The sequence below is a fragment of the Dendrobates tinctorius genome, unplaced genomic scaffold, assembly GCF_039654945.1.
Source record: "Dendrobates tinctorius isolate UK_male_01 unplaced genomic scaffold, ASM3965494v1 ptg000070l, whole genome shotgun sequence".
Lineage (NCBI taxonomy): Eukaryota > Metazoa > Chordata > Amphibia > Anura > Dendrobatidae > Dendrobates > Dendrobates tinctorius.
In genome coordinates, this window is record NW_027361738.1 from 20687652 (window position 1) to 20710229 (window position 22578).

A 22578-nucleotide genomic window follows, 5' to 3' on the forward strand; every position below is an offset into this window, starting at 1 on the left:
CATAGGTACTAAGGCTATTTTCACACATCCGTTTTTTTAAATACGGCACGATGCGGCGAAAATTGTGAAAACCGCATCCGGAATTGGATCCGGCTTTTTCACATAGAATGTAATGATCGCCGCATCGTGCCGGATGGACATTTGGCGCCTCCGGATTTTGCCGGATACGGCAAACATGCACCGTCCGGTGTCTGCAAAAAACATTGGCTACAACGTTTCTTTGTAGCGCCGGACCGGCTTTTTCAGCAGCGCATGCCCGGGCACTGTGAGTTTTAATCCCACAAGTGCCCGGCGCATCTCTCTCCCCCTCCCCTTCTCTCTCTCCCTCTCTCTCTCTCCATACGCTCCATACCATTCTTTGGCTGGCTCTCTCATGCCCCGCTGTCTCTCTGGCTGCTCTCTCGTCCCCCGCTCTCTCTTTGGCTGCTCTTTCTCCCCCCGCTGTCTCTCTGGCTGCTCTCTCGTCCCCCGCTCTCTCTTTGGCTGCTCTCTCGTCCCCCGCTGTCTCTCTGGCTGCTCTCTCATCCCCCGCTGTCTCTCTGGCTGCTCTCTCATCCCCCGCTGTCTCTGTGGCTGCTCTCTCATCTCCTGATCTCTCTCGTCCCCCCGGTGCTGCGGCTTCTTTAAATGTCCTTCAAACTGCATCAGGCGCCGCATGTACATCCGGTGTCACCGCTGCAGGCTGGATCCGGCGGCCCAGCTTTTCGCTGCACGCCGCCGGACCCCTGACACCGGATGTGTGAAAGAGGCCTAAGACATATTAGGTTGCTAAGTTGCTAACATTGAGCTATAGCAATAAAGAGGATCTGTTACCACATCAACAATTATAAAGTTTTGCTTTTATTTTATTCCTGCTGCTGCCCTGAGTATTCTGTTTTTGTGTTTTTTTTTAAGTCCATCGTACAATTCAGAGATATTGGTCTTTTAATTTACTGCTCATTTTTATGGACTTTATCATAGGGGCTTTACTTACAGGCCTACATTGCAGAGCAGCTGAAAGACACATCCCCAAAGAACAGAAAAATTAAAAAAATGAAACAGAAAAACTGAAAAAATGTGAACTGGTGACAGAGAGTAATCTTTTAATCTTATAAAATGTTATAATTTCTTACAGTAAAGTATCAGTAAATATGTAACAGATTTATTGATTCATCACATATAGGCCGATTGGGGCCCTACGGATCCTACCCCGACACATGATATCAGAAGATAGTAGGATTGAGCAGTTTGAATTCATTTTCTTTACACTGGACACAACTTTCTTCCCTCTGCCCATTAAGAATAAATGAATACTGGAATGAGTGAAGTGTTCACATGTATGGGGGACCTGGTAGAGATAGCTGTTTTGTAAATTACTGATAGCCACCTAAGGTGATGGTGCGCAACCCCTTAGGGAGGCAGAACGGCATGATGTCACAGCTCGTCTAAGTCAAGCCAGAAATCTTTAGGCTATGTGCACACGTAGATTTTGGTCCTGCCGATTTTTCCGCGCGGATTTGTAAAAATCTGCAGGTAAAATATCAGGACAAAAGACCTGTGGTTTACCTGCGGATTAGCCTGCGATTTAGCCCTGCGGTTTCACACCTCTACAGTGGAGAAGGTGTGAAACCGCAGCAGAATCCGCACCGTGTGCGCATAGCCTTAGCTGCGCACCACTCGTCAGACCCTCCCGATTCATTAAGAAGTGTGTGCATCTTCATTAATCAGGAGCATCTGACTTCAACCCACCCCCCTCGTCAACGCTGGCAAGAAAATTATTCATCTTGGTTAACCGGGACTTGTGACTTTTTCAGTCCGATTTCAACTGGAATCTGCCTAAAAAAGCACAGCAAAAAATGAACATAGTACACAGCAAAGTCAATATGAGTCTTCGGAAACCTTGCAGGAGTTAAAAGAAGAAAACATGTTTATTTGGAAGCTGCCCACTCTACTTAATTGAAAATAAAGAGCGGGAGATGCCAGGGGTGGAGTAGTCGCAAAAACGATAGCAAAGCCACCTTCGAAATTGCTTGAGAAAAAAAGACCATGGGTACTTTCCTAAAGCAGCTTCATCTTGGAAATCCATGGGTCTTAAAGACATCGTGTGCACGCACTCTATCAAAACTATTCAGGAAAAGGAAAAACTTCTCCTAAAAGCTCCCCCTATGTAAGTGCACATGGCACTTCAAAAAAGAGCTGCATAAGTGCCACATAAACTTAATTTAGTACAAAGCAATATAGTTTTGCATTGCTGTGCAATCCGTTCATGTTATGCAGCACGTTCATTCCATCCTATGTCACTTCATTTCAGGATTTGGTAACTATGAAATAAAGATGTGACATGCTCATTACTCATTACTTCACAGTATAGAGTGAAAGCCCCTGCATGAACGGTGGCAAAGCCTGAAGTGAGTTTGCCTGGAAACACCTCAAAAAACCCTGTGAGAACATAGCCTAAGTTTACCTCTGTATTTCTCCAGTTACATACAAAAAATTATAATATAAATATATAAAGCTCAATGTGTGTGTGTATGTATGTACATGTATGTATGTATGTGTGTATGTCCGGGATTGGCATCTGCAACGTCGCAGCTACAGCCACAAAATTTGGCACAGTCACACGTCTGGACCCCGAGAGCGTCAAAGGCTATGTTGTGAGGCGAAATTTTAACCCCGTGCGTTCCAATTCACCAAACAATATTGCCTATTATTCTTATCATTTCTATGGTGTTATCGTTCTTCTGTAAAGCTGGAAATAACACAATTTATTACCGTGCCAACACAGACCACCCTCTGACACAGACTGCAGGGGAAGCCCAGTATCACACAGGAAAGGATTAGATACACGGCTCAGCAGACAGTATCTCACAGAATAGGATTAGATACACGGCTCAGCAGTCAGTATCACACAGGATAGGATTAGATACACGGCTGAGCAGTCAGTAACACACAGGATAGTGTTAGTTACACAGCTCAGCAGACGGTATCACACAGGACAGAATTATATACATGGCTCAGCAGTCAGTATCACACAGGATAGGATTAGATACACAGCTCAGCAGTCAATATCACACAGGAGAGGATTAGACACGCGGCTCAGCAGTCAGTATCACACAGAATAGGATTAGATACACAGCTCAGCAGTCAATATCACACAGGATAGGATTAGATACACAGCTCAGCACACAGTATCACACAGAATAGGATTAGATACACGGCTCAGCAGACAGTATCACACAGGAGAGGATTAGATACAAAGCTCAGCAGTCAGTATCACACAGGATAGGAATAGATACACAGCTCAGCAGACAGTATCACACAGAATAGTATTAGATACTTGGCTCAGCAGTCAGTATCACACAGGATAGGATTAGATACACAGCTGAGCAGTCAGTAACACACATGATAGGATTAGGTGCATGGCTCAGCAGTCAGTATCACACAGGATAGGGTTAGATACATGGCTCAGCAGACGGTATCACATAGGATAGGGTTAGATACACGGCTCAGCAGTCAGTATCACACAAGATAGGATTAGATACACTGCTCAGCAGTCAGTATCACACAGGATAGGAATAGATACACGGCTGAGTAGTCAGTAACACACAATAGGATTAGAAACACAGCTCAGCAGAAAGTATCACACAGGAGAGGATTAGGTACACAGCTCAGCAGACATTATCACACAGGATAGGGTTAGATACACAGATACACATGTTGTTTATCAAAAGGCTCTTGAAGGAGTTGAAAATAAGATACTATCAATACTTGGGTAATCGTTTATTTAATTTGTGTTGCAAACCTGTAGTGTTGAATATATGATGTGAAATGTTTTTATGTGCAATATAATAATTAAAATTTGTTATAACTAATCACAGTTTGTTACTATGCCCAGGCAACGCTGGGCTCTTCAGCTAGTGTATATATATATATATATATATATATATATATATATATATATATATATATACACACTGCATATATACACTGCTCAAAAAAATTAAGGGAACACTTAAACAAAAGAATATAACTCCAAGTAAATCAAACTTCTGTGAAATCAAACTGTCCACTTAGGAAGCAACACTGATTGACAATCAATTTCACATGCTGTAGTGCAAATAGAATAGACAACAGATGGAAATTATTGGCAATTATCAAAACACCCTCAATAAAGGAGTGAGCACAACCCCCATCAGTGAACGTCAGGCACTCTGACCATCCTCATGGAGTGGGTTTCTAACCGTTTGTGCAGACACATGCACATTTGTGGCCTGCTGGAGGTCATTTTGCAGGGGTCTGGCAGTGCTCCTCCTGTTCCTCCTTGCACAAAGGCTGAGGTAGAGGTCCTGCAGCTGGGTTGTTGCCCTCCTTCGGCCCCCCTCCATGCCTCCTGGTGTACTGGCCTGTTTCCTGGTAGTGCCTCCAGCCTCTGGACACTACGCTGACAGACACAACAAACCTTCTTGCCACAGCTCGCATTGATGTGCCATCCTGGATGAATTGCACTACCTGAGCCACTTGTGTGGGTTGTAGAGTCCGTCTCATGCTACCACGAGTGTGAAAGCACAACCAACATTCAAAAGTGACCAAAACATCTGCCAGAAAGCATTGGTACTGTGATACTGAGATGTGGTCTGTGGTCCCCACCTGCAGAACCACTCCTTTATTGAGGGTGTTTAAGTGTTCCCTTTATTTTTTTTTGAGCAGTGTGTGCATATATATATATATATATATATATATATATATATATATATGCACACACATACAAACAAGACCAGATTGTCATATCATCCCTAAAATAGCTCTGCCATAATACTAACCCATAGGGTTTGATTGATTGATCTGAAAAATACCTAACTTTCATGTCGGACTTCTTTTAATGTTTCCACTATGGAAAAAGTCCATGAAGTAAAAGTTTCTTCCATGCCTACAGTACATGTGATGAGTATGTGTATACAATACTGTGACAGCAACATCACAATCAAGAACAGAGAAAACAATAAGAAAACCTTGAACATTAAAATAGCAATACTTGGATAACACAAAAAAACAACTCTAGGCTAGGCTTGCATCCTGTTTTGGCATCACATTAAGGCTATTTGCTCACGTTAGCGTTTTTAAATGCTTAGGAAACGGGTCTCCTTCCCAGAAAACACGCTTTTTTTTCTGCGATTTTTGTACGTTTTTGATGCGTTTTTTTCCGCGCGTCTTTTGGACTATAGGAAATAGCCAAAAATGCAGACCTAAGTGGAAATTAATGAACATGCTGCATTTTTTTACCGCTAAGTGTTTCCTTAGCAGTAAAAAACGCATCCATTGGCACAAAAAGGCCAAAATGCATTAAAATGAATGGGATGCTTCTTTTAAGCGTTTTTGATGTGGTTTGACCCCGAAAAACGCATCAAAAATGCTTAAGAAAACGCAACGTGGGCACACAGCCTTACGGTACAGTCAGATGGCTGTATAAATCGAACAGAGATAGAGATTATATCTATGCAGCTGTCATGCTCGGGTCCAATCTCAGTCCAATTTATACGGCCATCTGACTGCACTCATAGCAGTAGTGAAGGGCGAACCCGTGGATGCTCAGATCCAGCAGATTTGACCTAACAGTTAAAAAAAAAAAGTTTAGTTTGGGTACAAGAACAGTACGTGAACCTGACTTCCATTCAGATGAATGGGGGCCCAAACATCCATTGTTTTTCCATGCTGTTATCTGCATCACAGCGCAGTAAACACTGGCTCTGATCAGCAGTAAGACCTTTAATGCTGGTCAGAGTGCAGTGGCTCCCACGCTGTCAGATGATTGCGTGAGCCAGTAGCTGTGACTGGAGGTAAAAAATTTACCTCCGGTCACAGGAGTCGGCTGATGAGACTACTACTCCCATCAGCCTGCCTCTGCTGTTGCTGATAACAGCGAGAACAGGCGCTGGCTGAAGGGAGTATTCATTAGCCAGAGCTATAAATAACTAAATAAAAAAAACTGCATGAGTTCTCCTCTATTTTTGATAGCCAGCAATGCAAAACTGACAGCTGCGGGCTGCAATCTTCCGTTGTCAGCTTTATCATGGCTGATTATCAAGAATAGAGGGGTTCCCTCAGCATTTTTAAAATTATTCAAATAACTAATTTAAAAAAACAGTGTGGAGTTCCTCAAATTTTGACAACCAGCTAAGCTAAAGTAAAAAGCAGTGAGGCTGGTACTCTCAGGCTGGTAAGTAGCCATGGATATTGGCCTTCCCAGCCTAAAATATAGCAGCCTACAGCTGCCCCAGAAACAGCACATATATTAGATGGGCCAATTCTGGCACTTTGCCTGGCTCTTCCCATTTGCTCTGTGATGGTGGCAAGTGGGGTTCATATTTGTGGGATTGATGTCAACTTTGTATGGTCATGTGACATCAAACCTACGGATTAGTAATGGAGAGGCATCTATAAGATGTCTCTCCATTACTAACTCCATAGTCAGATTGTAAATAAACACAAAGCCAGAATAAAGTGCATTATTTAAATTAAAAATACACACCATTTTACTTTTTTATTTAAAAATAAAAAAACAAAGTTATATTCACCTAACGCCCATTCTATTGAAGCCCTCATCCAAGGTGAAAAACGGAAATTAATAAATAACAATAATACCCACATAATGTCCATTACATTCAGGACCTTGTCTCATGTAAAAAATGAAAAATAAAAACACAACCATATCCCTCGCCTGTCTGACATACTTTCCAATGCCATAATCTATGTCTGCAATAAGTGGTTTTCAACCTGGATGCGACCGTCCAGGCGGAAGACCACGGAAGAATGAGCTGCTGTTATTTCAGCATCAGTGACTAGCGGTGATGTCATCAAGGTTACTGCAGGTCCCAGCTCACTTCATTGTGATCCAGGCCGATGAACTACGGTGACCTCTGTGAGATCACCGTTAGCAATAGTCTCACGGTGCAGCCCTGAGCTCAGTAGGTTTACCGCAGTTCACAGTGAAAAATTTCTTATGGTGAGATTTGGCCAACTGCAGAGCCATGCCTACAAGCGCTATAATAAATGTCTCTTACTACAACAATTCAGCTGGCATTTATCTTCGGTTCCAATGATCAGACCCACAATGAACAGCTTTAACCTATTCAATAGAAAATTAAACATTTGCTGGGACCACAATACCGATTAACACAGATACAGTTATTAGAGAGTGGATCCAGCATCAGACAAGGATACTGTAAACTGAAGTCTCAGTGATTTTGAGGTCTCACCTATTTACTGAACATGTCCACTTTTTATTGCACCATAAACATTATGGTTATTATTGCACACACAGGACTTATCAATAACATCCAGTAGATAATTTGAGGATCGACCTTTAAGAAATAGACTCTAGCAATTGGTCCTAAAGTCACCTCCAAATATATTTGTCTTCTAATGGACCTTCGGTAGTCCATTAGAGTATCTGAGTCTAGACAGATCAAAGGAGGATCTTCTTGTATTCTGTTTAGGCTGTCTGTCACATTTTGCTCAGAGATTAGGCTCATAAAGATGTCCAGTTGTTTGCCTTAAATGTGTATGTTTTTTTTTACCTGGTCTAAATGTCTCTGTTCCTCTGCACAATGTGCATATCGCTCTGGAAATATGACCCAACTTTTCATTTAAGCCCTGTACGCCAATTTAGGCTCGCTAGCCAAACTGGTGTGATCATTCTCAACTCTTCTGTGTGGGCATCTTTTTGAAGTTCATGTCTCCATGGCTAAGAAGTCTAGATTTACATTCTAGGAAGAGGGGGCCTTTTCTTAGATATGAAACAAAACAAAAAACAAAAATGCCAGATTCAGGAGGACAGTGGCGCTTCAACCAGGTAAATAATTACAATTCCCATGTACGATAATCCAAATCTGAAAGCAAAGAAGGGGCAACTCATGATTCATGCCAATTTGTGACCAAACTTTTTATCCACTTTATGCAGTGTCATCCCCACGTTTAACCAGTTCAAGATATTTTAATTACCGTAGTTTATGACTAGGAACATTTTATATCACCACAAAAATATATTTTAAATTGTATTTCTATTTTTTTACAATTGAGACATACTGTAGAAGAAAGTTACTGATCAAAAACGCAGGGATCAACCACAAAATATATTTTGTTCATTGCAAGAAAAACTACACCATATAAAAGCATTTAAAAGTCATAAAATGACACATGTGAAGCACACAGGACTCATAATAGAGTCAACAAGACAAACCCCATAGTGTGTGAATAGTTACAGCGGCTCAAAGAAATATCATAGGGGACAGTGAATAAACCTGTATAAATGTTATAGACCGGATGTCCATAATAATAAATGGGCTAAAAATGACCAGAACAAGATATTGTGATGCAGGTTCTGCAAGGAACCAATATAACCAAAGCAACATTCATAATAACAAGTTGTTCACAGTTACATAATAAACCCAAATAACAGAGCCACATGGAAAACAAGGCACATTGCAGGCAGTCACACAAATGGATTCCAAATCCTATATATAAAGTATGATCATACTACAACCTGAATAGCTGAAGTCAAATACCTAAAAAATGTGCAAAAATAGAATCCTGCCTGCATTGACCCTGTAAGAGATCGCTCACATGGGGGAGCTTGTGGAGTGCCCGACGCGTGTCGCCCCTGACGAAGCCACCTTGCAGTGGCAACACGCGTCGGGCACTCCACAAGCTCCCCCCACGTGAGCAATCTCTTACAGAGTCAATGCTGGCAGGATTCTATTTTTGCACATTTTTTAGGTATTTGCGTTCAGCTATTCAGGTTGTAGTATGATCATACTTTATATATAGGCTTTGGAATCCATTTGTATGACTGCCTGCAATGTGCCTTGTTTTCCATGTGGCTCTGTTATTTGGGTTTATTATGTAACTGTGAACAACTTGTTATTTTGAATGTTGCTTTGGTTATATTGGTTCCTTGCAGAACCTGCATCACAATATCTTGTTCTGGTCATTTTTAGCCCATTTATTATTATGGACATCCGGTCTATAACATTTATACAGGTTTATTCACTGTCCCCTATGATATTTCTTTGAGCCGCTGTAACTATTAACACACTATGGGGTTTGTCTTGTTGACTCTATTATGAGTCCTGTGTGCTTCACATGTGTCATTTTATTATGACTTTTATTTATATGGTGTAGTTTTTCTTGCAATGAATAAAATATATTTTGTGATTGATCCCTGCGTTTTTGATCAGTAGCTTTCTTCTACCGTATGTCTCAGTTCTTGTTTATACTGATTGCAGGAGCATCCCCTCCTCTTTATTCAGTGGTGCCCTCCTGTGCTTCATATATATAATTTTTTACAATTATTTTTACATATCGAACATGTGTTTTTTTGTGGGGGCTAGTTTAGAGACGGATGGTTAAACTGTCAGCAACTTTCTTTTTTTCCCTGCTTTTTGTTTCATTTATTTCACTCATTGTGCCTTACCTCCCCACCTCCATATAGTCATGACAGACCTTCGAGGGCATTGCAAAATGTAAATAATTTTATATTTTTTTAAATCCATTTACCCCTGTAACTGGGGTGGCACATTAGCTGCAGTTACATGGGAAATTCAACCCCTAACTGCAGAGCTGATCGGGATCTGGTAGGACCCAGGAGCTCCTGCTACATCCTGGTACCTGAAGATCACTTGATCTCTAATTACAGAGAAGGAAGCGCTCTTCCAAATCTGTGTACACAGCACTCCTGTGTATGCAGTGACTGAGAAGCCAGAGGTAGTAATAAACCATCTCAGCCTTCTCTATAGGGAGTCCTGCTGTGTCTGCCATCCAACTCTCTGTTCCTTAGGCTGCAAAATCTAAATACAGCTGATGACTCTGCAACATGTGGGTCGTCTAGACATTTATACTCTATAGACAGTCAAGAAGTAGTTAAAGGGAACCTGCCAGCAAAAAAAAAATGGTATTTACCTGCAGCCATTGTGCTAATATACAGGCAAATACTATTTTAGATATATGAGAACTGGAAGTTCAGCTGCAGGGAGAAAATTAAATTATATTCTCCCTGCAGCCATCTGCTTTCAGTCATTGAGGCAGTGCCAGGGCTGTGAATGAACCATCAACCTTTAGCATATAATGACTGTACTAAAATCACTCTGGCTGTCCTATAACTGACATTCTGCCCCCAACACTAATCAATGACTGAAGAGAGTAACTTCACAGAGAACATAAGTGTATGTGGGCAGAATTTCTTTTTCAAGCGGCTTATTCTGCCTGAAAAAGTGCTAAAAACGTAAAAATAATGAAGATCTGTACAGGAATGTCAAAATGACCCGCTGTGCATGTGTTCTGTCTTTTGTCACTTTTTTTTTAACCTCTTCAGTAGAGTTGAGCGACTTTTGGTTTTTTAGGGTCGCGTTTCGTTTCGTGAAACCCGACTTTTCCAAAAGTCGGGTGGAGCAAGATCGTCCGATTATAGGGAAAAGTCGGGGTCGTCCCGAAACACGAAACCCAATGTAAGTCAATGGGGAATAAAAGTCGGCAGTGAGAGGAGGACAGGAAACACACCAACAGTGCCCATTTGAATGCCAAAAGCATCAATTCTTCTTACTTAAGCTTGTCAACCTTAATTAACTTCATAATACAAGTTACGCACTGAAAAATGGGGGTTGTTTGGCTACAGACTGTGGGGGGGAGGGCTGGCTCCAGGTTTTCATGTGCCCTGGGCGAAAGAGCGCCCCTTTAACACATACCACAACTCATCATGCTCCGATACGGCAGAGAAATAGCGGTATAGTACAATGAAAAATATCTCACTTTTTACATCTCATGACGAGGCCCATCTATTTCTCCATACAGAATCATTGGTCCCATATAATGTTTGAAACAGTATATGATGAGCTCCACATAATGCTACAGTATATGTTGGTCCCTATGGATGAAGCTCTACTGTCTTATGGGCCCAAATAATGCTCCAAACATAATGGGCCCCATTTCTAATGCTCTAGTGTATAATGGGCCCTGTAAATGCTGCTCCAGTGTCTGATGTCCACCTTTGGAATGTTCCAGTGTATGGTGGGCCCCATCTATCATTCTCAGACGGTGTTAGGCCCAGTATGGATTGCACGTGATTGCACAAAGGTTAGAAAGGGTACCGTATCCCCAGATAACATGTATGGATAGCGTACACATTCAAAATATATGTCTCAGGAGGCAGGCTCAGACGGTGTTAGGCCCAGTATGGATTGCACGTGATTGCACAAAGGTTAGAAAGGGTACCGTATCCCCAGATAACATGTATGGATAGCGTACACATTCAAAATATATGTCTCAGGAGGCAGGCTCAGACGGTGTTAGGCCCAGTATGGATTGCACGTGATTGCACAAAGATTAGAAAGGGTACCGTATCCCCAGATAACATGTATGGATAGCGTACACATTCAAAATATATGTCTCAGGAGGCAGGCTCAGACGGTGTTAGGCCCAGTATGGATTGCACGTGATTGCACAAAGGTTAGAAAGGGTACCGTATCCCCAGATAACATGTATGGATAGCGTACACATTCAAAATATATGTCTCAGGAGGCAGGCTCAGACGGTGTTAGGCCCAGTATGGATTGCACAAAGGTTAGAAAGGGTACCGTATCCCCAGAAAACATGTATGGATAGCGTACACATTCAAAATATATGTCTCAGGAGGCAGGCTCAGAAGGTGTTAGGCCCAATATGGATTGCACGTGATTGCACAAAGGTTAGAAAGGGTGCCGTATCCCCAGATAACATGTATGGATAGCGTACACATTCAAAATATATGTCTCAGGAGGCAGGCTCAGACGGTGTTAGGCCCAGTATGGATTGCACGTGATTGCACAAAGGTTAGAAAGGGTACCGTATCCCCAGATAACATGTATGGATAGCGTACACATTCAAAATATATGTCTCAGGAAGCAGGCTCAGACGGTGTTAGGCCCAGTATGGATTGCACGTGATTGCACAAAGGTTAGAAAGGGTACCGTATCCCCAGATAACATGTATGGATAGCGTACACATTCAAAATATATGTCTCAGGAGGCAGGCTCAGACGGTGTTAGGCCCAGTATGGATTGCACGTGATTGCACAAAGGTTAGAAAGGGTACCGTATCCCCGGATAACATGTATGGATAGCGTACACATTCAAAATATATGTCTCAGGAGGCAGGCTCAGACGGTGTTAGGCCCAGTATGGATTGCATGTGATTGCACAAAGGTTAGAAAGGGTACCGTATCCCCGGATAACATGTATGGATAGCGTACACATTCAAAATATATGTCTCAGGAGGCAGGCTCAGACGGTGTTAGGCCCAGTATGGATTGCACGTGATTGCACAAAGGTTAGAAAGGGTACCGTATCCCCGGATAACATGTATGGATAGCATACACATTCAAAATATATGTCTCAGGAGGCAGGCTCAGACGGTGTTAGGCCCAGTATGGATTACACGTGATTGCACAAAGGTTAGAAAGGGTACCGTATCCCCGGATAACATGTATGGATAGCGTACACATTCAAAATATATGTCTCAGGAGGCAGGCTCAGACGGTGTTAGGCCCAGTATGGATTGCACGTGATTGCACAAAGGTTAGAAAGGGTACCGTATCCCCGGATAACATGTATGGATAGCGTACACATTCAAAATATATGTCTCAGGAGGCAGGCTCAGACGGTGTTAGGCCCAGTATGGATTGCACGTGATTGCACAAAGGTTAGAAAGGGTACCGTATCCCCGGATAACATGTATGGATAGCGTACACATTCAAAATATATGTCTCAGGAGGCAGGCTCAGACGGTGTTAGGCCCAGTATGGATTGCACGTGATTGCACAAAGGTTAGAAAGGGTACTGTATCCCCAGATAACATGTATGGATAGCGTACACATTCAAAATATATGTCTCAGGAGGCAGGCTCAGACGGTGTTAGGCCCAGTATGGATTGCACGTGATTGCACAAAGGTTAGAAAGGGTACCGTATCCCCGGATAACATGTATGGATAGCGTACACATTCAAAATATATGTCTCAGGAGGCAGGCTCAGACGGTGTTAGGCCCAGTATGGATTGCACGTGATTGCACAAAGGTTAGAAAGGGTACCGTATCCCCAGATAACATGTATGGATAGCGTACACATTCAAAATATATGTCTCAGGAGGCAGGCTCAGACGGTGTTAGGCCCAGTATGGATTGCACGTGATTGCACAAAGGTGAGAAAGGGTACCGTATCCCCGGATAACATGTATGGATAGCGTACACATTCAAAATATATGTCTCAGGAGGCAGGCTCAGACGGTGTTAAGCCCAGTATGGATTGCACGTGATTAGACAAAGGTTAGAAAGGGTACCGTATCCACGGATAACATGTATGGATAGCGTACACATTCAAAATATATGTCTATACATCAGGAGGCAGGCTCAGACGGTGTCAGGCACAGTATGGATTTGACGGCCCAGATTACACAGCGGAGGAGCAGGGAGAGGTAAAGATTGCAAATGCTGGGGCCCTGCCCAAGCAAGGGGGGCCCACTCGTGGGCGTCGGTACTGGCACTGGGCCCCTCATAGTACAGCGGTGTGTCTGACGGCGGGTGTGCACCACCACCGTCAGAGACACTTGATTGCACTATGAGGGACCCTGTGCCAGTGCCCGCGCCCAAGAGTCGGCCTACCCACCTGTCCAGGGCAACGGCACTCGCACGGTGTCGTGCGCTAGGTCGTGACCCCGGCCATGGGGGGGGGGGGAGGCAGCACAGTTAGGGAGTTTTAGAAAGTGGCATATGTTGATGTTGGACATTCAGCTGATGCAAAAGGCGAAATAGGTGAAGTACCAGGAAGAGGTGGACCAAAGCAAGCCATTTTTCTGTCACCCTATGTGTCATCAGGGGAAGGTGGGACAAAATCCTTGGAAACCCATGCGTGGTTCATTTTAATGAAGGTTAGATCATCCACATTTTGGGTTGACAGACGGGTCCTTTTTTCTGTCAGGATTGATCCAGCTGCACTGAAGACTCTTTCCGATAGCACACTTGCAGCTGGGCAAGCGAGCTCCTGTAAGGCATATTGTGCCAATTCAGGCCAGGTGTCCAGTTTAGCGGCCCAATAGTCAAAGGGGAATGACCTGTGTGGGAGAACATCGATATGGGAGGAAAAGTAGTTTGTAACCATAGTTGACAACTGCTGTCTCCTGTCACTTTCCATCGATGCAGTATTACCAGTTGTGTGAGCGGTATTTGAAAAATCAGTCCACAACATTGTCATGAAACCCCTGTCTCCAACGCCACTTCTGCTGTGTGCACCACGAACACCTCTGCCAAGCTGCCCCCGGCCCGTACGGCTCGTGTGAGAACCATCACCGCTGCTGTGTGCTGGGAATGCCTCAAGCAACTGATTTACCAGAGTTTCTTGTTTATTAGCCAATATTAGGTCAAGGTTCTCCTGTGGCATGATGTTTTGTAATTTGCCTTTATAGCGTGGATCCAGGATGCTGGCCAACCAGTAGTCGTCATCGTTCATCATTTTGGCAATGCGGGGGTCCCTTTTTAGGATCCGCAAGGCATAATCTGACATGTGGGCCAATGTTCCCGGTGTCAATGATGCACTGCGAGTGCTGGGTGGAGGAGCACTTTCTGGCAAATCCACATCCCTCCAGTCACGCACAAACCCTGTACCAGACCTTGCCACGCCAACATTTTCACTTGCCCCATGAGATGCATCCTCCTCCCCTAAGTAATCATCCCCATCATCATCCTCCTCCTCCTCTTCTTCCTCCACCTCGTCCAGGTGAGGTCCCTGAGCAGACAATGGCTGAATGTCATCAAGGATTCCCTCCTCCTCTTCCTCCTCATCAACATTGGCTGCAGACGCCTGCTCCTTAAGGTGCGTCAAAGTTTGCATGAGCAGACGCATAAGTGGGATGCTCATGCTTAGGATGGCGTCGTCTGCGCTTACCAGCCGTGTGCATTACTCAAAACACTGAAGGACTTTACAAAGGTCTTTCAGCTTCGACCACTGCACACCTGTCAACTCCATGTCTGCTCTCAAAGTGCCTGGCCGTGTATCCTCCCACAAATGCATTATGGCCTGCCTCTGCTCGCACAGCCGCTCCACCATGTGCAGGGTGGAGTTCCACCTTGTTGCAATGTCGATAATGAGGCGGTGGTTGGGAAGGTGGAGAAATCGCTGCAGCTTCTGCATACGAACGGAGTGTACAGGCGACCGGCGGATGTGCGCGCACAGTCTTCGCACATTCTGGAGCAGGGCTGTTAACTCCGGAAAATTTTTGAGGAAGCACTGCACCACCAGGTTCAAGGTGTGAGCCAAGCAAGGTATGTGGCTGAGTTTTGAAAGGGCTATGGCTGCCACAAAATTACGGCCGTTATCACTAACTACCTTGCCTGCCTCAAGATGTACACTGCCCAGCCATGACTCAGTTTGTCGCTTCAAGTACTCGGCCAGCACCTCGGCGGTGTGTCTGTCGCCCAAACACATCATCTGCAACACAGCCTGCTGACGCTTTACACTAGCTGCTCAATAGGGGGACACATCGTGTGCAACAGTGGCAGCTGCAGATGGAGTGCTCGTACGACTGCGCTCTGTGGACGAGCTTTCGCTTCTGGAGGAGGAGGAGGAGGAGGGTCGAACGCCTACAGCCAACTGTTTCCTATACCGTGGGCTAGGCAGCACTGTCCCACCACCGCTGTCCCCTGTGGACCCTGCATCCACCACATTAACCCAGTGCGCAGTGATGGACACGTAACGGCCCTGGCCATGCCGACTGGACCATGCATCAGTTGTGAGGTGCACCTTTCCGCTCACTGACTGCTTGAGTGCATGGACAATGCGGTCTTTCACATGATGGTGGAGGGCTGGGATGGCTTTGCGAGAGAAGAAGTGGCGACTGGGTAGGTCATAGCGTGGTACTGCGTAGGCCATGAGTTCGCGGAAAGCTGTGCTTTCCACCAACCGAAAGGGCATCATCTCAAACGAGATTAGTTTGGCAATGTGGGCGTTCAAACCCAGTGTACGCGGATGAGAGACTGAGTACTTTCTTGACCTACTCATAGTGTCTGGGAGGGTGAGCTGGACTTGAGAGCTGCATATGGTGGAAGTAGCGGTGGACAGGGCGGACTGAGAGAGGGTTGATGATGGTGATGGAGTTGGTGTTCTTTCTGATGGCCTAGAATCAGTCTTTCGTTGATATAACAGTGGGATTCCCTGACTGCTGTGGTCTTGCAACGACACCTCAACATTTGCTGCTGTGCTAACCGGTGGGCTTACAGTGGGGGAAACAATGTAGCGTTGCTGACTACCTTCGTTGTGATCAGTTGCACATGTGGCACTTGAGGTTTGGTGTTGTGTCCACGCTTGCAAGTGCATGCTGGTTAAATGTCTAAGCATGCAACTGGTATTCAAATTTTTCAGATTTTTCCCTCGGCTAAAGGTCTTTGCGCACTTCTTACAGATAACCTTGGCCTGATCATGAGGATTTTGTTCAAAAAAGTGCCACACTGCACTCTTCCTACTTTGGCAGACATTTTGCGGCCTAGTACGCTGTGATCTTTTGACCCTCTGGACAAGCTGTCCAGCAACTCTTTTGATGTTTGGAACCTGTCTTTGGAGTGCTCCGGGCCTGCCAGATAACAGCTGTTGCGATGTCGATGTCTGCTGTGGATGCTCCTCATCTGAGCTATTGGAAGCAGCACCCTCTTCCCCCAATGGATGCCAATCTGGGTCAACAACTGGGTCATCCATCACCTCCTCTTCTATGTCATGTGCACCTTCCTCTGTGTCACCGTGTATGGTGGTATAGTGTGCGGGAAGGGGCACCTGAGTCTCATCAGGGTCAGAATCTGGCTCTGTACACTGCGAGGACAATGTAGTGCTCTGAGTGAATGTACCAGCAGAATCATCCATCAGCGGCTGTGCATCAGTGCACTCCATGTCAGATTCATCTTGGCCTGGGTAATTCACCATTTCACTTGATAATCCAGGCATGGTATGTGAAAACATCTCCATGGAGTAATCAGTAGTATGGCCTGCGTCATCCTTCAATCTTGATTGGGGTGAAGGACACAAGGAAAGGTGTGGTTCATGAACATGAGCCTCCAATGACGACTCAGTGCTTTTACTTTTTACAACTGAAGAAGAGGAGGCGATAGAGCTGGAGGCTGAGTCAGCAATGTAAGACAAAACTTTTTCCTGATGCTCTGGCTTTAAAAGCGGTTTGCCAACTCCTAGAAAACTAAGCGTTCGAGGCCTTATGTAGCCAGACGATGACGCAGGGTCAGCACCTCCTGCATTCGGTCCTATTTTGCTCTTGCCACTACCATCAGATCCACCACCAACACCATCATTACCAGCTGCCAACCCCCGCCCAATTCCACGGCCTCTTCCACCAGCCTTCCTCATTTTTGGTAGAAATGTAGACAAAATCCAACAAACTATATAGTAATGTAAAACAAGGTACAAAGTGTCTATAGGACAGGGGAGATTTTGAATTTCTGCAGACACTTGTGGACACTGGACACTTTTGGATTGTGTGAGGCCCAATGAATATCTGAGCGCTATGTGACAGGCTCGATGGCACAGCTGTGACCAAAGTGACTAGAGGATAAGGGAGATTTTGAATCTCTGCACACACTTTTGGACACTGGATGGACACTTTTGGATTGTGTGAGGCCCACTGATATCTGAGTGCTATGTGACAGGCTCGATGGCACAGCTGTGACCAAAGTGACTAGAGGATAAGGGAGATTTTGAATCTCTGCACACACTTTTGGACACTGGACACTTTTGGATTGTGTGAGGCCCAATGAATATCTGAGCGCTATGTGACAGGCTCGATGGCACAGCTGTGACAAAAGTGACTAGAGGATAAGGGAGATTTTGAATCTCTGCACACACTTTTGGACACTGGATGGACACTTTTGGATTGTGTGAGGCCCAATGAATATCTGAGCGCTATGTGACAGGCTCGATGGCACAGCTGTGACAAAAGTGACTAGAGGATAAGGGAGATTTTGAATCTCTGCACACACTTTTGGACACTGGACACTTTTGGATTGTGTGAGGCCCAATGAATATCTGAGCGCTATGTGACAGGCTCGATGGCACAGCTGTGACAAAAGTGACTAGAGGATAAGGGAGATTTGGAATCTCTGCACACACTTTTGGACACTGGATGGACACTTTTGGATTGTGTGAGGCCCACTGATATCTGAGCGCTATGTGACAGGCTCGATGGCACAGCTGTGACCAAAGTGACTAGAGGATAAGGGAGATTTTGAATCTCTGCACACACTTTTGGACACTGGACACTTTTGGATTGTGTGAGGCCCAATGAATATCTGAGCGCTATGTGACAGGCTCGATGGCACAGCTGTGACAAAAGTGACTAGAGGATAAGGGAGATTTTGAATCTCTGCACACACTTTTGGACACTGGATGGACACTTTTGGATTGTGTGAGGCCCACTGATATCTGAGCGCTATGTGACAGGCTCGATGGCACAGCTGTGACCAAAGTGACTAGAGGATAAGGGAGATTTTGAATCTCTGCACACACTTTTGGACACTGGACACTTTTGGATTGTGTGAGGCCCAATGAATATCTGAGCGCTATGTGACAGGCTCGATGGCACAGCTGTGACAAAAGTGACTAGAGGATAAGGGAGATTTTGAATCTCTGCACACACTTTTGGACACTGGATGGACACTTTTGGATTGTGTGAGGCCCACTGATATCTGAGCGCTATGTGACAGGCTCGATGGCACAGCTGTGACCAAAGTGACTAGAGGATAAGGGAGATTTTGAATCTCTGCACAAACTTTTGGACACTGGATGGACACTTTTGGATTGTGTGAGGCCCACTGATATCTGAGCGCTATGTGACAGGCTCGATGGCACAGCTGTGACCAAAGTGACTAGAGGATAAGGGAGATTTTGAATCTCTGCACACACTTTTGGACACTGGACACTTTTGGATTGTGTGAGGCCCAATGAATATCTGAGCGCTATGTGACAGGCTCGATGGCACAGCTGTGACAAAAGTGACTAGAGGATAAGGGAGATTTTGAATCTCTGCACACACTTTTGGACACTGGATGGACACTTTTGGATTGTGTGAGGCCCACTGATATCTGAGCGCTATGTGACAGGCTCGATGGCACAGCTGTGACCAAAGCGACTAGAGGATAAGGGAGATTTTGAATCTCTGCACACACTTTTGGACACTGGATGGACACTTTTGGATTGTGTGAGGCCCACTGATATCTGAGCGCTATGTGACAGGCTCGATGGCACAGCTGTGACCAAAGTGACTAGAGGATAAGGGAGATATTGAATCTCTGCACACACTTTTGGACACTGGATGGACACTTTTGGATTGTGTGAGGCCCACTGATATCTGAGCGCTATGTGACAGGCTCGATGGCACAGCTGTGACAAAAGTGACTAGAGGATAAGGGAGATTTGGAATCTCTGCACACACTTTTGGACACTGGATGGACACTTTTGGATTGTGTGAGGCCCACTGATATCTGAGCGCTATGTGACAGGCTCGATGGCACAGCTGTGACCAAAGTGACTAGAGGATAAGGGAGATTTTGAATCTCTGCACACACTTTTGGACACTGGACACTTTTGGATTGTGTGAGGCCCACTGATATCTGAGCGCTATTTGACAGGCTCGATGGCACAGCTGTGACCAAAGTGACTAGAGGATAAGGGAGATTTTGAATCTCTGCACACACTTTTGGACACTGGATGGACACTTTTGGATTGTGTGAGGCCCACTGATATCTGAGCGCTATGTGACAGGCTCGATGGCACAGCTGTGACCAAAGTGACTAGAGGATAAGGGAGATTTTGAATCTCTGCACACACTTTTGGACACTGGACACTTTTGGATTGTGTGAGGCCCAATGAATATCTGAGCGCTATGTGACGGGCTCGATGGCACAGCTGTGACAAAAGTGACTAGAGGATAAGGGAGATTGGATTGCTTTTAAAAAAGCAGTTTGCGGAGCAGTGGGTAAACAGCAGTGCAGGAATGTCAGGAAGCCTTAGAAGGCAGCCCAACAACCAACACCACTGATACACCACTATATAGCCTCCCCTTGCACTGCACACACAGTGAATGGTGTGTTGTGCAGGCCAAATCGCTAGCAGCAGAAGCAGTTTTTTTGTCTTCTTCCCTGCCTAACGCTCTCCCTACAGAATCAGCAGCAACCTCTCCCTATACTAAGATCGGCAGAAGTAAGATGGCGGTCGGCGTGCACGCCCTTTTATACCCCCTGTGACGCCCACCAAAGCAAGCCAATCACTTGCATGCCCTTCTGAAAGATGGTGGTGACCCGTGCCTATGTCATCACGTTGCCCACAGTGTCCGTGGATCCTGATTGGCTGAAAAAGAGCGCAAAACAAACTTTTGAAACGCGACTTTGGCGCGTAAGTCGCCGACCTCGTGGCCGACCTCATCCTAGGGTCGGGTTTCGTTTCATGAAACCTGACTTTGCCAAAAGTCGGCGACTTTTGAATTTTTTCGACTCGTTTCGCTCAACTCTACTCTTCAGTATTTGAAAACTGTGAAGTGACTGGTCCATTCCTCTGACAGCTTCCACTTGGAAGCCACAGCTATTTTATATATAGAATGCATGAAAACTCATAAAAAAGACTATTTGGGTAAAATATCGCCAGCATTTTCCTGAATTGTCTTCCTATAGCAATAATTATGCAGATATGCCGATCTCTAAAAGACGAAATGTACAGTTATCCTTTTTTCATCTTCTCCATATAGTCGAACTTCTTATTAGAAAACCAGATGTATTTAAAAAGGTATTTCCCTGCAGATTAGCACTATTGCTCCAGGTGAACACTTAGGTTTACTTTTAAAGCAAAGAAGTTGCTCAAACAACTCTATGTTGTCTTCCATCAAGTATGGTCTACTGTACACCTGGGATAGAACAGAAGTAAACCCTGTAACATGCATGATTTATTTTCAGCTAGACCAGCTAAACCCTATAATAATCTTTGGCGATTGTACCAGTACTCGTAATATTATATTGATCACCTACATAAATATCAATCATTGATCATTTCATCCTAGAACAAACTGATACCAAGTCACCCAATGGCCTCTCTCACGGACACTTTTTTTTCCCTTTTCAGCGAGGTGTATTATGAATCATCAAAGATGTGAGGATAATATAACTTTCTTCCTGTCATTATCGGCCAGCGTCAATGTGTGACTTCTACCAGCCTCTACATCTTAGAGTCTTCAAGCATACTAAAAAATGGCACCAATACTGGGACATTTATCATGGAGAACTTGATTAAAAAATAACCCTAGGTCTCATAAATAAAACCTCAGTAGCTTCCTATTCATTTTCTTTAAACACGGATACAAAATACAGAGCAAAGAACAATGGAGGCAACTGGCGATTTTAGAAAATTGTACTGGTTGAATGCATGATTTTATTTATTACACAGAATTGCTTTATATATACATATATACTGGGGTTTATGCCGGTCAACTGATGAGGTCAACAACTATTTTAGGGTAGTCTCAACATGATAATGCCAAGTAGATAAGTAGCAAAAAACTTTAGCAAATATATTTTGCAAAGTTTTTGACTTATAGATTAATGCAAATTTTATTAATGCAAATATATGAAAAACCTGGCATAATTACACAGCAATAGGTCTTAGGCCACGGTCACACGTTCAGTATTTGGTCAGTATTTTACATCAAAATTTGTAAGCCAAAATCAGGAGTGGAACGATCAGCTGAGAAGTGTAATAGAAACACGTCACCACTTCTATATTCATCACCCACTCCTGGTTTTGACTTACAAATACTGATGTAAAATACTGACCAAATACTGAAGATTTGAATGTGGTCTTAATGTCCTATATAGCCATCATCAGCATCTAGTTTATTACTAAGAATAAGCTGACTTTTTCTGAGTTTATAGTACAACTCAATAGTCAAATAAATATTAAAAATATAATTTGATATTCAAAGAACCTAAAGTCACCATCACCACTGACACATTGTATGAGAGACTTTAATCAACGGAGCTTTTCGTGTAGTGATAGACGGGGAAGCAAGTTCTGGTCTACATACACCTGTAGCTTCCACGTCTTCTCATTCATAGTCTTCCTGACACAACCAAACTAATATATATGCTCAATGAATATATATCAACTCTATAGAATTTTTCAGTAGTTGTGTAGGCTTCTGAGAATCTAGCAATATGAGGAAACCATCTTACCTTGTGTAGGAGTTCAGCTCAGATGAGGAGATTTCATGATATTCCTCTCATGCTCTACTACTCCTGTTTGTTTACCTAGTCAAGCAGCTAACTTTGGAGTAATGATTACCTTGTTGAGCAAGACTAGGCAAACTCCGACACACCTTACCCTGTCCCTGCTGGCTGACATACCAGAGCGCAGGGTCTGCTGGGACTTGAAGTTTTTCTTTGTGTTCTTCCAGGCCCTCTGACGGAGAAAAAGACTCATTACCCAAAATTCTCATCTGCCTACCTGTGTGAACACCTGAAACCAAGGAAAGAGTTTCGGTTGAAG

The 22578-nt window shown here is 44.3% G+C and overlaps 1 protein-coding gene across 1 annotated transcript in view; it reads right to left on the reverse strand.

The window, feature by feature from the left end:
- Positions 1 to 22359, reverse strand: part of MACC1 (MET transcriptional regulator MACC1) — a 68184-nt gene extending 45825 nt beyond the window's left edge. Inside the window, exon 1 of the mRNA XM_073581447.1 lies at positions 22266 to 22359. The gene's annotated coding sequence lies outside the window, so the exon portion shown is untranslated. The remainder of the gene's footprint in view (positions 1 to 22265) is intronic.
- Positions 22360 to 22578: the final 219 nt, after the last annotated feature.